At 46.5% G+C, this 14,487-nt stretch overlaps 1 long non-coding RNA gene and 1 other non-coding gene across 2 annotated transcripts; both read left to right on the forward strand.

Moving 5' to 3' along the window:
* Positions 1–152: 152 nt before the first annotated feature.
* On the forward strand, positions 153–11,388 carry LOC141577496 (uncharacterized). The gene is made up of 2 exons (XR_012506545.1): positions 153–4,647; positions 7,946–11,388. It is a non-coding gene; the product is annotated as an uncharacterized LOC141577496 (long non-coding RNA).
* On the forward strand, positions 9,411–9,519 carry LOC123617196 (U6 spliceosomal RNA). Its single transcript, XR_006725330.1, has one exon. It is a non-coding gene; the product is annotated as a U6 spliceosomal RNA (small nuclear RNA).
* Positions 11,389–14,487: the final 3,099 nt, after the last annotated feature.

Here is a 14,487-nt window from a genome sequence, read left to right on the forward strand (position 1 = left end):
GGAAGAAGTTCTCTGGTCCAACTCCCTATATCATCAAAGGAGAAATAGGCCCAGAAAGGTTTAGAGAATGGCTTGGGGTCACACTGGGAACAGGACACAGTCGAGCTCCTTCCAGAAGGGCTTCAGCTGTATCCTTTACTTTCCTGGCTTAGAGGCAGCTAGGCAACAGGCCACCCAGCACCCAGGCCATCCCAACACCTTTGGAAGGTGTTTACTGCTGATCTCTACACAACCCCAGACCCTGTCCCCATGCCAGCTCCCAGGTATCTGTATATATGAACACCCAGCTGCCATGTTAGGAAATTCAGCTGCATACCCAAGAGTGTAAGAAATTGCATTTTGTGCAGAAGACATTTCTTTTAGGCGTTGTCAGGTGATGTTGTTTTGTTTAAGCTGTAACTCACCCCGGAAATAAAGGGGAATGATGACGCCCAGCCAAGCAAGGCCTGACTCATAGCGGTGGACACATCCAGCCTCCCCCACCCAGCCGAACGCCTAGGGCTCGGCTTACAGACTCTTCAGGGGGCTGCGAGCCCCGGCGTTTCCCTTGGCCCTGGGTGTGGGTTTCAGAAGACTCTTGTCTTTTGTGATATCACAGCCCAACCATGTGAGAAGTGTTCAGGCTCCTCTTTCCCCGTTAGTCTGAGAAAAGGGAAAGTTAGAATGGACCGATTTTGAAAAAGGATAAGCAAAATGGTTTTCAGGGCGGGGAGGATGCTGGCTGCGGCCTCTAAACGTTCACTAAGGCCTTTCTGTTTTCAAGCCCCTGTATGTGGGTTACGTTGTTGGTGGTTATTTTCCTCATTTTACAGATGGTCAGACTGGAGCCCAGAGAAGTTAAATGGAGGCAGTTAAGTGGAGAGCCAGGTTTCCAGATCAGATAATGTAACCTGAGCATCAACAGTGGGCTAAGCGTGCCACATGCACATACTTCTTGCGTCTTCACAACAGTAGAAGGTATATGTATATATACATACTCAGATTGTGCACGTTTTACAGACAAGGAACCCGAGGTGAAGGGACTACCCAAGAACACAGCGCAGCTTAGTTTGTGGCAGATTCAGGCTTTCAGGGCTGGTCAGTATATGTTATTTACCAACTGTGTGCCACTCTAGTGGCAGCTCCAGAAATGGTGGCCATTGCTTTTCACCAGTGTGTCTGGCCATAAACTACATCTGCATAGGAGACCCAAGAAGAAGGTTGAGGTCAGCTTGTAAAGACCCTTAAATGCCAAGCCAAAGAGTGACTGCCTACAGTCACATTTGGACAAAGTCCAGTATAAATTAACAGAGAAAAGAAAATTCTAAAACAATTGGATTTTGTCCTATCAGGGATGGGAGGCAGAGAAGGGTTTTTGTTGTAGGATTTATTACATTTGGTAACAGGTACTTCAAACAAGGAAGGAGAGGGCCAGCGTTTCCTGCTGACCTGGGCTATGAAGGCGAAGGAAGCCATCTCTGGTGTTTCTGAACAACATAATACATGAAGGGGACTTGGCACCCACCTCTGATTCCTCCCTAGAGATTTCCAGGCCTTAATATTTAATCTGCTCTGTTTGGGGAGAGAACGGCGCCTCTGCCCAAAGGTGAGGCTTTGGGTGGGGGGTGGTTCTGGGGAATGATTTGAGGGCTCCTAAGAGCCCATGTGCTCTAAAGCATCTTTTCCTCCATGACAGCATTGGAAACCACCCTGCTGACAGGAGGATGCAGCACTGGGTGGTTGTCAGGGAGCCCTGGACAGGAGTTAGTGCATCCTGGGTTAGAACCTGGCTGTGCCCCTAACATGCTGCTTGTTCGGGTAGGCAGGGACTGACAATGGGGACGGATGTCAGCTCTCTTCTGTGGCTGAAGACTTGCAGCTTAGTGAGGACCAAGAACAGCTGAGGGCCCAAGCAGTATCCTCATCGAGCTAGAAGGCACCTTTACATACATTGTCACTGATCCACCCAGGAACCCCCAGGTCGGCATTACTTTTCCCCATTACAGGTGAAGAACCTCAGGTTCAGAAAGGTTAAGCAAACTGCTCAGGGTCATGAATCTAACAAGTAGTAGAGTCAAGAGTTGAACCAGGTCTGTTTTTACACCAAAGCCCCAAACTAACTGTTGTTAGGAATTTTGTAACCAGTCAGATTTTCTTCTTTGCTTTGGCCACTGAGAAGCTCAAAGTCAAATTGAGATTATTTTTAACAATTGTACTGAGTCTCCTACTGGACTCTGGCTTCATTTAGCTTTCTGCTTTTACCTTTACCTGGATCTCTTTATTTTTATTGTATTGTATTTTATCTATTTTTGTAAATCACCACAACGCCTTTTTTGAAGCAAGTTGGAACGTACTTAAATAAATACACGATCAAAAGCTTGACTTAAAAGTCTTGACCAAATGCTATGGTCTGCATCCATATCCTAACATAGACATTTAATAACTTAAAAAATAGTTTGTTCTGAGAATTGGCCTTGTGACTCTACTGTTGCTGGAAACTGATCTGAATAATGAACTAGGGCTGAAGAATCCAGTTCAGGTTGAAAACCAGACCCCTCCCAGTGGAGAGGAGAAGAAAACCATTCCCAAAGTTGTGCAGACACGGCCTGCAGCCCTACTTCTTGTGTTGGCTGCAGACAGAATCCTGGTCAGAGAATGTGGGGCTGAGGGAGAGGTCAGAACAAAAAGAAATGCTTTCCTGGGAAAAAGACAGTATCATGGAATTGGGGAGGGGGCCTGGAGCACCACTGAGTCCCATGTTTCTCAAACTTCGGTCATTGGTGTACAGACCCTCTTTGAGATTTTTGTCATTTCCCTACCATCTTCAGTGTGGTTTACTCTCTTTCTTTTTCTGATCATTTCATTCTTTTTACTAAAATAATTATATTTCAAAGAGAAGCTTTATAAGCTGTTAACAAAAATTTTTAAAAAAAATTTTTTTTTAGTTCTTAAAGGAGGAATATTACAAGAGTAAAAAGAAAGCTAGTGACCGCAAATACAAGGTGACTGGGATGCGACACTGAGAACAAACTGCACTACTGCATTCCGCTGGACCCTGTGCCTGTGAGCCTGGTTCAAGCTCTTTGTGTAAATAGGAAGATTAACAAATGTTCAGGGGACATGAAGGGCGAGCCAACAGCAAATGGACATTGTCCTTTATGTAATCAGAGGGATGAGATCAGAAGGGTATAGATTCTCCCATGTGACTCAATGGTCCTTCACGTGGTGGCTTAGGTACCTCCAAGGAGCACTCAAACAGCTGATGGGAGACTTGGATTTGGACTAACCACCCACACACACACACACTTATTCAGCCAGGCCTTCCCTCCCCGGCCTCCCCAGCTGCAGGCCAGCCTTGGCAGAGCCCCTGCCTTGCCTGGGAGCTAGGCACTGGGCACTGTCCCTGTGGCCCTGTACAATGACAAGGGTCCCACTCCACATAGGACAGGACAGCCAGAAGCACGGTGCTACTCCTGCCATGGCAGAGGCTGATGGGACCATGTCCCTCTCACCACACAGACCCCACTGGGGCTGACCCTAGTTCCAAGCAGGCCAGACATGGCTGGGGTTTGGGTAACCTGGACCATGACCTCCCCTCTCTGGCCCCTCACCGGCACCGATCCCATCTGTTCCCCATGGCCCATCCTCCCTGGCCTTTGCATCAGCTTCGCATCCCTTGCCTGATACACTCGTAGCCTCACCTGTGCATAACTGCCTCCCTCTGGTCATTCAGGTATCAGTTGAAATGTCACCTCCCCAGGGAAGCTGTCCTCAATACTGGGCTTAAAGTTTCTGTCATCACAAGCCCTCTGTCTCTTCACTAACAGGTATTTACTTATTAGTTTACATGCTTAGGGCCTATCTCCATGAAAGCAGAGCTTGTCCCCTCCTTGTGCATCAGCACCCAGGAGACCCCCGGCAAATGTCTGCAAATAGCCAAGTGATCTGTCACAGAACCTTGGCCAAGTTCATATACAGTCTGCTGAGCCAAGGCACCCTTGGCTTTGAGGTTGTGGCCACTGAATGGGCCACACTTTCATTTTATTTATGCAGCATATTTGTGGAGGCCATCCCTAAGTCAGGTTCTAGGCGGAAGTCTCTAGAATGCAGTCTTGGATCAGAAGGTTGGAGAGCAGACGGGATATTTCCAGTGACTCTCCATCCCGCAGTTCTATGAAAATGAGAAAACCCATCATCAGGGAAATACACCTGCCTAAACACTCCACCCTGGTCTGCAGCCAGGGACTTGGGCAGCAAAGAAAGCTGTGGCATTTCTGCTGTCTGTGGCAATAATACTCTCACGATGCTGGATGTGCCAGGCATGCAGCTCTGAACCCAGTGTTCAAGGCATCTCAGTGGCCAACAAAGGCCAGCATCTGTAGAGTCCAGTGGGCTCAGGGGTCAGAATGACTTATCTCTGGCCCTCACCAGCCTGGTGGGCAGTATCACCTGCCAGAAAGAACAGTGGCAAGGCTTGTGATGTTTTGTAGGCCCTGAACATGATGCCGAGCACACGGTGGGCGTTCAGGAAGTGGTAGCTACTGTTGCCATGTGACCAGTTAATTCCCTGCTCAGAGGATCTGCCCTCTCTTGCAGGTCTGTGTCATGCGCTGAGGGATATTCAACGTGACTGATGCCTTTGTGCCCGCCTCAGGGGCACCAAGCTGAGTAAGTCTCACCCTCCCCTTGAGAACTTGCTGGGAGGTAGGCAAGCCAGATGCGACCACATCCCCATGGTGTTCTTGGTGCTTCAAGAGCAGGGAGCCCCGAGGGGCTCCAGGTGCCTTGCCAAGGGGTGTGGCCTTCTCCAGGAGCCACAGGAGTCACAGAGCAGCCAACACCTCCCAACCTGCCTCCCTGTCAGGGTGAAGAGCTTTCTCTGGTCCCCTTTAATGATGTGGTCCCTAAAGGAGACCTCTGTCTACCTTCTAGACTTTCTCCCTAGGACTTCAAGCCCTAAAATTTCCCCTTGGCTGGGGTGGGAAGTAACGTCTATACAACCACAACGGAGTGTGTGTTCTGTGCCAGACACACTGCTGTGTCTTTACACCATCATCTCACTGAATCCTTCCAGTGACCCCACGAAATATGTACCATTTCTGTCTACGTTTGAGGAAACTGAGGCACCAACTGCTACATCACATGTTCAAAGTCACACAGCTGGTAGGAGCTGAGCTGTAGCACCAAGCTCTCAAAATACCATGCCTGTGGTTCTCAAACCCAGCTCCTGGTGGAATCACTGCCTGATTCCCAGGTGCTACCCCAGACCAACAGACCGTGGTTTCTCAGGGTAAGGACTGAGATCTGGCCTATTTGAAATGTTCCCCAGGAGACTGTGTCAGGCATTCAGGATTGAGGCCCCCTCCCCCTCCGTTCCCACTGCTCAGGAGCACCCCAGGCATAATGGGGTCGATCTGTCAGATGCCAGTCTGCACCCAGGAAAGCACCCTCCTCCCTAGCCGCCCCAGAGGAGGGAGGAGAGGAAGCAGGCCTTAGCCTGGTGCATCAGCCATTTCTCCCCAACGGGGTGACTGCGGGTGGGGGTGGGGTACCTAGGGCACAGAGCACAAAGACTCCCTGTGCCCCCAGGCAGTGCCCAGACGCTACCCCGCCCACCCGGGCCAGTCTGAACTCTGCCCACATCTGGGGCCAGCCCCTCGACCCCCTACATTCCAACAGGGACCCCATGAGGCAGGAACAGACAGGGCTTTCAGGATGCACGCCTGCCAGGGAGGATGAATTATTACCGAGATTATCTGCCATGAGCTCAGGGTGGCATTTCACGTGCCAGAGGTTGGCTGGCCCTGCCCTGGCCCTGGCTGCTTTGCTCCGGGGCCCTCATTCCAACTGTACAAGGACAGAAACTTTATTCTCTTCCACAGCAAGAGGGCCCCACCCCCCACCATCTGTGCAGCACCCTCTCAGCAATCCCCCCACCCCCAACCGGGGGCCAGAGTCTCCCTTCTCCATGGCTCAACACAGAGCGGATTAGATAGGGTGATTCAGAAGTCAAGTTTCCCAGGTCTTTTTAAGCCAGGGATTTTACTGACAGGGAAAGCTACTGTTACCAAGATATTCTGCCCCAACCTGTTCTGGCTTTTCTGCATGAGGCCGTGACAGATGTGAACAGCTGCTACAGCTGGACCAAGCTTCTGGTGGAAGGAGCCTTGGCTTTGGGAGCCTGAGAGTCTTTGGTTTGAATCCCAGGTCTGCCACCTACCCCGTGTGGAACTTAGTGGTCTACCTGAAGTCTCTGATCTCAGTTTCCTCATCTCTAAAGTGGGGGTGACAATCTTGACCTTCCAGGAACATTGTGCGGTTGAAATGAGCTAATGGAAGTGCAAAAGTGCTAAGTGGGAACACGGAGGGCATACAGCAGGCCGAGGCACAATGCACTTTGAGGGACCTCAAACACTGACTTGGGGTATCACCCTTGGTCCAACTCCCAGGGCCTCAGGTTGGGGCAGCCGCAAGGTGAGTTGTTAGCAAACACAAGCGCATCCTCAAAACTGTTGCTCTTCCTTGCCTTCTCTGACAGAGAATGGGGAGGGCAAATTTCTGTTATCCAGTGAGCCTACCCGGATTGATGGGTGGTGGGCACCTACAGGAGTGCCCACCCATGAGCCCAGGGCAAGGGAGGACAATGAAGGATTAACAATGTTTGCCCTGAGAATAGGAAGTTTTGCTGTTTCTGTTATAGAACATGGTCTGAATGATACTTCTCACTCTAGTTTTTGCCTGGATTTGTGTGACAGCCTCTGCGTTGATCTTTCTGCTTGTCGTCCATTCCCACCCTCTGATCTTCAACTTCAGCTGCTACAGTGAACTTTCTAAAATGAAAAATCTGACCGTTTCACTCCATTGCCTTTCACTGTCCCATGGCTCCTCCCATTGTTCTGAGGATCAAACCACACTCCCAGGGGTGACTTTTAAGGCCTCATTCACCTCCCCAGTCTCATCCATGGCCACTCACTTCCAAAAACCCCAACCTAAAGCCCCATCACCCTAGGGTCTTCAAGAACAGAGATGTGAGGATCTGAGGCAATTTGGAAAGTCGAACCGAAAACCTTGTGCCCAGACTCACAAGATCAGATCAAGATCAGAGGGGCAGGCAGAGACCTCATTGCATTTGCCACCAGTGAGTTTAACAAACCGGCGGGAGCTGGTAAACTTCCAATGAACCCTGAAGAGCAGTTTAGCAAAGCTGTCATCCTGCTCACCCTTAACCACACAGATGGGATTAGTCCTGAGTCACCCCTGCAGAGGGGAATTTACTCTGCTCTCTCTCCTGACTGCCCATTCCAAGACAAATCCCCTTGTCAGCAGGACACAGGATGGAGGCTTCCAGGCACCTCTGTGTCTGAAGTTTTCTGGTCCAGGGTCCAGACAGGTATGAGGGTCCTTGCCCTGCAGGAGGCCAGTTGGGTTCTTCCTCATTCCCTCTTAGTCCCAACTCTTGCTATTGCCCTGGAGGCAGTTAGATATTTCAGCCTTTCAGTATCACAAACTCCCCTGCACTCCTGCTCTGGCCTCGTGCAGAGATGAGCACTGGGGACTCAGAGATGACACGAGGCAAAATTATTCAGTGGATATTGTCCATGAGCCTGACAGGAAGGGCTGATGGTCGGGAAGCATAACCTGTAACGCATGGCTGGGGAATGAGGAACTCAGGAACAAATCCCTGTCTGTTTCTGAAGATTGGGCTGTTTACCCAAATTGCTAAGGAAGAGTCTAGACTTGCTGAAAAGGCAACCATACGTATGAGTTCCTTGAGGGAAAATAGCTTCTTTGAAGAAAAGAATCCAAACAGGTTTTTTTTTCTTTCTTTCTTTCTGTTTAACTTTCTACTTTGAAATAATGACAAAGTTGTAGAAAAGTTACAAGAATTGCACAAATAACTCCTATGTATTCTTCCCCCAGGTTCACTAACTAGTCACATTTTGTGACATTTGCTTTGTCGTTCCAGGTACAGCTTTTTTCTGAGCGATTTGAGGGTATGTTGCAGATATGACACCCCTTTTCCCCTAAATACTTCAGTGTATATTTCCTAAGAATGTGAACACTCACATAGCCACAGTACAGTTAGTAAAATCAGGAAATGTAGTGTTGATGTAATGTTATAGCTAATTTATAGGTCTGACACAGATTTGGTGAAACTGAGAGCAATTCTTTTCCGGTTCATGGTCCAATCCAGAATAACACATCACATTTAAGCCTCCCTTAACTCTGGAACAGTTTCCCAGCATTTCTTTTTCTTCCATGGCATTACCATTTTTGAAGAGTGCAGGTCATTTATTTTGTAAAATATTCCTCAATTTTCATTTGTCAGATATTTTCCCTATAATTAGATTCCGGCTGTGCATTCTAGGCAGGTATACCACAGATCTGATACTAAGTCTTTCTCAGTACATCACACTAAGAAGTACTTGATGCCAATTTGTCCTGTTATTGGAAATGGTTACTTTGATCACTTGGTTAAGGTGGTGTCTATCACCACCTTATTTTATCTATTATACAATTACTACTTTCTCTTCATAATTAAAAAGTAATTTGTGGGGGAGTACTTTGAGACTATATAAATTTTATTTCCCATAAACTTCCACCCTCTAGTTTTAGCATCTTGATTTTTATCTATATTAATTATTTCTCTGATGATTGCAAAGTTGTGACTTAAAATTTCTATCATTATGAGACAGCATTCTACTGTAAAGAAGAGTTTACGGGGTACATACACACATACAGTCAACAGTGGGCACATGCATTCTTAACTTAGTCAACAGGTTATAATTCATTACTATCATTATTTATGTAATAACCAAGTTGTTCTGGATTTGGCCAGTGAGAGCTCATTCGAGGTGGATGCCATGTCCTTTTGATGTGTCTCTCTTATTCACTGAGCACTTCCTTATTCTCTGGCACAAAAGAATGCTGAAGACTCATCCTGTACTTTCTCTGGCCCAGCCCAGAAACCAGCCATTTCTTCAAGAAGCCCTCGTTCTCCCAGTGGAGGATGGCATTACAGTATTAAGAAGCAAGGAGCTGGGCACTAGGTGGGCTCACTGTTCTCAGAATATCATTGTTTCTAGGTCCTCTCATTGAACAGAACTAGGAAAACTCATACATAGATAAATATAAATCTAAGAGTTCATACTGATGCCTCCAGTTCTGGTCCAAAACCACAGTAATATTCCTGGCCTTACCCATTTCCTATTTGCACGTCCCTTCTACAACAGTAAGAAACCTGGCTCTCACCATCTTCAATATATTTCACCTTTTACTCAATACACCAATATACAGAGAGTAGTTTCAGAATGACTAATCCATGCCACTATGAAAAACAAGCCCGTTAGGTAAGTCTTGGTATCTGTTTGCCATTCTTTTTGTCTTTAGGTGAGGGTCTATGTCAAAGTTCTGTGCTCAAGTTATGTGGGGTGCTTGCTTCAGCAGCACATATACTAAAATTGGAACAATACGGAGATTATTAACTTGGCCTCTGAACAAGGATGACCAAGAAATAGTTGCTTGAGTTAGTCCTTTTTTTCCTTTCAGTGTGGTTTATTATTCATTTGAAACATAATTCAAAAATTTATAAATACAAAGCTACTTCATTTGAGACTTTTTCTTTCCATAGCTTGTCTTAATTCTCTTATAAACAACACACAACTAAATTTTCTTTTTCCCCACTATTTTCAGCTTGTCTTGTTGTCACCTTTGTTTTAGTAAAGGAAATTAACCCATTTACATTTATAGTGAAAGCTCATATGTCTGGTCTTTTCCCTGAATTTTATTTGTGTTTTTTACTTCTTTAATATGAATAGGAGAGAATTAGGAGCCACTGGTATTTTGCAGAGCCCAGGGCCTGATCTGGAGCATAGCAAAGCTCAGTAGACATTTGTGGAATGTTGGCTGGAAGCTGAACAAGTGACTTCCCCTTGGACCTGGATAGATAGACAGGGTCCTGACCTTACTGTGATTATAATGATGGCTATCACAGTAGTTATCATTAAGTTGAATAATTATGAAAAGTCTTAGCAAAGGGCCTGGATGGAGTAATCACTGGATGAATTGTACTTGCTATTGGATTGAGCACTGACTAAGAACCAGGCGTGATGCTACATTACCTTATTCAATCCTCCCAACGATTCCATTTTACAGATAGGGAAACCTGGGGTTTGGGAGTCGTTTGTTCTTACAACCAGGAAACAGACGAGTTGGGATCTGAATTCAGACCTGACTTCAAAATTCACCCTTTACTCACCAGATGTGCCAGCCTCTACATATTCAAAGACAAACAAATATGCAGTCAGCTAATTCCAGTGACTCTGAAGCTCTTGCTCACAAGGCCAAAGATTCCTTAGCTAGACCCAACTGCCACCTAGTTCCCTGGAAATCCACGGCCAGAATGGAGGGTAATCCCAGGAAGTCAGGCCCATAAGGGGATGAGGAAATGCTCCTCTGATGGCTTAGAAATCCGTCCTCATATTAAGTCCTCCCTATCAAAATTAACTCGGATCTAAAAGATATGGCCAAAGTATAGGGAAATGAACATTCTCGGGCTTTGCTCGTGGAAGCATAGTGACGGCCAACACTGACGAGAGCTTATTCTGGGCCAGGCTCTTTATGCTGGGATTTTTCAGCCTCAGCACTGTTGACATTTGGGACTGGATCATTCTTTGGTGGGGGAGCTGCCGTGCGCATTGCAGGATGTTTAGCAGCATCCCTGGCCTCTGCCTACCAGATGTTAGTAGTACCCTACCCCAGTTGTGACAACCAAAAATCTCTCCAAGATATTGCTAATTGCCCACTGGTGGGTGGGGTTTTGGAGGGGGAGGAAGTCGCCATGGGTTGAGAGCCACTGCTTACATGTCTTACACTAATTTAATTATCACAACAATCCTATGAGATTGGTACTTTCATTATCCCTATTCTACAGATAAAGAAACCAAGACAGATACGTTAAAGTTCTACCACTAACGCGCAGTAAAGAAGGGATTAAAATCTAAGCAGTTGGAGTCCAGAGGCCACAATGTTTTACTGTAGTGAACAGCCTATCTGATCTGACCTTTCCAGAGAACATTTGGCAGAATATTAAAATAAAAAAAAAAGTAAACATGCACACTATTTGAACCACAGTCCCATGTCTAGGACTTTACTCTAAAGAAATGTACACACAAGGCTTTTCATCTCATTGTTTACACTCATGCAAAGCTGGAAGTGCCATAAAGACCCATTGGCAGGGGACTAGCTTGCCTTCCTCCTGGGCCAGAGCGCTTCAGCACTGAACTTGAGCCAGACATAATTTTTTAACCATGTAATTTATTCTGCAGACACTAAAAAGGATTGTGCAGACCTGTATTGACACAGAAAGATGGCCTTGATACTTGATTGAATAAAAAAATTTTTAAACCACGTGTGTAGTATGGTTTTACTTCTACAAAATTGTATGTACATATAGCAAGGGGGGAAGTGCTGTTTGTAACAAGGGGTGATTACAGTAGCTCTTGCACTTGTTTAGAATATTATCTGATGGAAAAAAAAATGAATATTATCTGATGGGATGCTTGGTGTGAGAGGAAGGCCAGACACAAAGGCCACAGATTGTAGGATTCCATTTATATGAAATGTCAGAATAGTCAAGTCCATAGAGACAGAAAGGTTAGTGTTCGCCAGGGGCAAAGGGGAGGGGGCACTGGGGAGTGACTGCTAATGGGTATGGGATATCTTTATGGGGTGAAAAAATGTTCTGGAATGAGAGATAGTGATGATGGTTACACAACCTTGTAAATATACTAAAACCCACTAAATAGCACACTTTAAAAGGGTGAACTTTATAGTATGTGAATAATGTTTCAGGAAACAAATTTTGACATAATTTCAGGGAGAAACTGACAAATCCAAAGCAATGATGAGGAAGCCAGTGACACAATAGAGTATCTACCCCTCCTACCCCCACCAGGCATCCAGAGGACTCTTGGAGAGGCATTTCCCACAGTGTATGGAAACAGGAGCTAAAGTTGTGGAATGCTGAACGGTGCCTGGACAACCTGGGGACAGGTGGGGTTGACAAGCGTCTTCCGCATGCATGGATGTGTACCTACTTCTGCCATATTTCCTGCCTCCTCTCCATTGCTCTGAGTTCGAGCTCCAATAGCCTCTTGAGTTAGGGGACACTCCCATTAATAGGCTTCAGTGAAGCCAAAAGATAAAGCTCTGGGTGCCCCCACCATCATCTCCACTAGCCCCCACTCGCACCTTAGTAAGCCCACAATCCAGGTATAAACAGTGTGCTCTTCTCATTACGCAATCACTGCAGGACAAACCCTTCACTTTCGACTAGACCAACACGCCCAAAAAACCAACTCAAAATCACTTCAACAACATGGGGACTGGTTTTCCTTGCATAACAAGATGTCCTGAGCAAAGCAGTTCAGGGTATTATTCAAAGTCCATGACATCATTAAGAACCCAGTTTCTTGCTCTCTTTGCTCAGCCGCCCTCTCATGTTGACTCATCCTCAGGGGTGCAAGATGGCTACAGCAATTCTGCATCACTTCTTTACTGTGAGTGTCCGAGGCAGAAGAGGGATTGGCTTGGTCCTTCCTGGAAGTCCTCCTGCAGATGGTTCCTCCCCTCCGCATAGTTGGAGCCAAACCACGTGCCCTTGCTGCACCCAACCACTGGCAAGGGGATGAGGACCACCATGATTAGCTTAGACCCATCAGGATTTACCTGAGTAAAAGAGTAACAGTGAACTGGAGGGGAAGACACTGGAACAAAATCTGGTCTCTGCAGCAATGGAGGAGGGGGACAGGGCAGCCAGTCATGGTGGCCAAATCTGGATTCCTTCACCATAGGCATTGCCCTCTGCCTGGCATGCCTTTCTCAGTCTCTCTGGGTTAATGCCTCCTCTTCCTTCATATCAACTGATCACATCCTCCACAGAGCCCTCCCTGTCCTCACTGGCGAAGTCAAAGAACCAGCACCTTCTTTTCAGCTCTGGCTCCAGTTGCAACCAAATCATTTGATTAAAGTCTGTCCCATAAAGGCAGTTCCACCCTTTATTCCCAGGACCCTGGCGCAGAGCCTGACACAGAGTAGGTACTCAATAAACAGTTATTGGCTAGACAAATTATCAGTATATTATAAGAAGCAGATGTGAGGTCTGGAAGATGACATTAAATGCTTTCGCTGGGTGGTGATTTTTTTTTAGTAAAACATAACACAGAGTGCTCACATCTTAGGAGTAGTTTGATGACTATACATGTGAAAACACTGGCATAAGCAGCTGGGAGGTAAGATATGAAGTAATTTTATTTTCCTCTCTGTCCCTTTTTGGGTGGTTTAAGTCTTTTTCAATCTTACAAGGAGCTAGGTCATTTTTACAAAAACAAAGCCTTTATTATTATGTGTTAAAGAAAGAAAACACCATTTTCAACGAATTCGGATATGGAAGGAACCCATGGGGTGCTAAGAATTTCTCCTTCCCTTGTTTTATTTTTCCTCCCTGCCTCCCTTGACCTCGCAGCAGGGGTGCCCTCCTGGAGTTTTAGATAACCTCCTCCTTCCCCCAGGGGGTAGGTATGAGTTTGTCACAAAGGCTCAAAGGCTGCACTAGGCTCAGGGATAAAAGTGAGGGAAAATGTAAATTTCCATAAGAAAAGTATACAGGTGTTTGTCTCCAAAAGCAGGAATTTGGGGGATTCAAAATATCTGGCTTATTAAAAAAGAATTGGAATCTATTCTCAAAGATATGCCCAGGTTAATAATTTGTATGTGATGAAGTGTTCCTTCATTCATTTGTTCATTCACTGGCATCTGCCTCTGTGCTTGGCCCAACCCAAGTGTGAGGAATACAGAGATGAATCAGATCTGGTGCCTGTCCCCAGGGAGACAGACATGTTCACAAAAATCACTTCAAACTATGATTGCTGGTGTACTCTATGGTAGGTGGGCAAAGTGTAGAGCAGACGCTATCATCCAAGGGAAGGGGCATTTGAGATCGGTTTTGAAGAATATATAGAAGTTTATGAGGCAGAGGAGTGGAGAGGCATTCTAGGCAGAAGGAACAGCTAAGCCAAAGCACAGAGGCTGAGACAGCTTAGCACACTGAGTGCAGTGGTCAAGAGCATGGATGTGTAGCCAGGCTGCCTGTGTTTGGGTCCTGCCTTACCACCTCTTGGCTGTGTGATCCTGAGCAAGCTCTTTGCCCTCTTTGTGCCTCAGTTTCTTCATCCATTAAGTACCTACCACATAGGGTTGATAAGGATTAACTCAGATAAGATCTTAGCCCAGCCCCTGGGCAGGGCAGCCTTTGGTAAATCGCTAGCTCCTGGTTTTGGTGCGACAGGTATTGGGCATGGAGGTGGTAAGACTGAGCTGAGGCTGGGGAAGCTGGTGGGGCCAGGGCAAGTTTTCAACAGGAGAATGACATTATCAGATCAGGGTGCCTGCAGGGGGAAGGTGGGCTGGAGGGGTGAATAGAGAAAGTCAACACAGTAGTCAGAACAT

Source organism: Camelus bactrianus, chromosome 4 (genome assembly GCF_048773025.1).
Source record: "Camelus bactrianus isolate YW-2024 breed Bactrian camel chromosome 4, ASM4877302v1, whole genome shotgun sequence".
Classification (NCBI taxonomy): Eukaryota; Metazoa; Chordata; class Mammalia; order Artiodactyla; family Camelidae; genus Camelus; species Camelus bactrianus.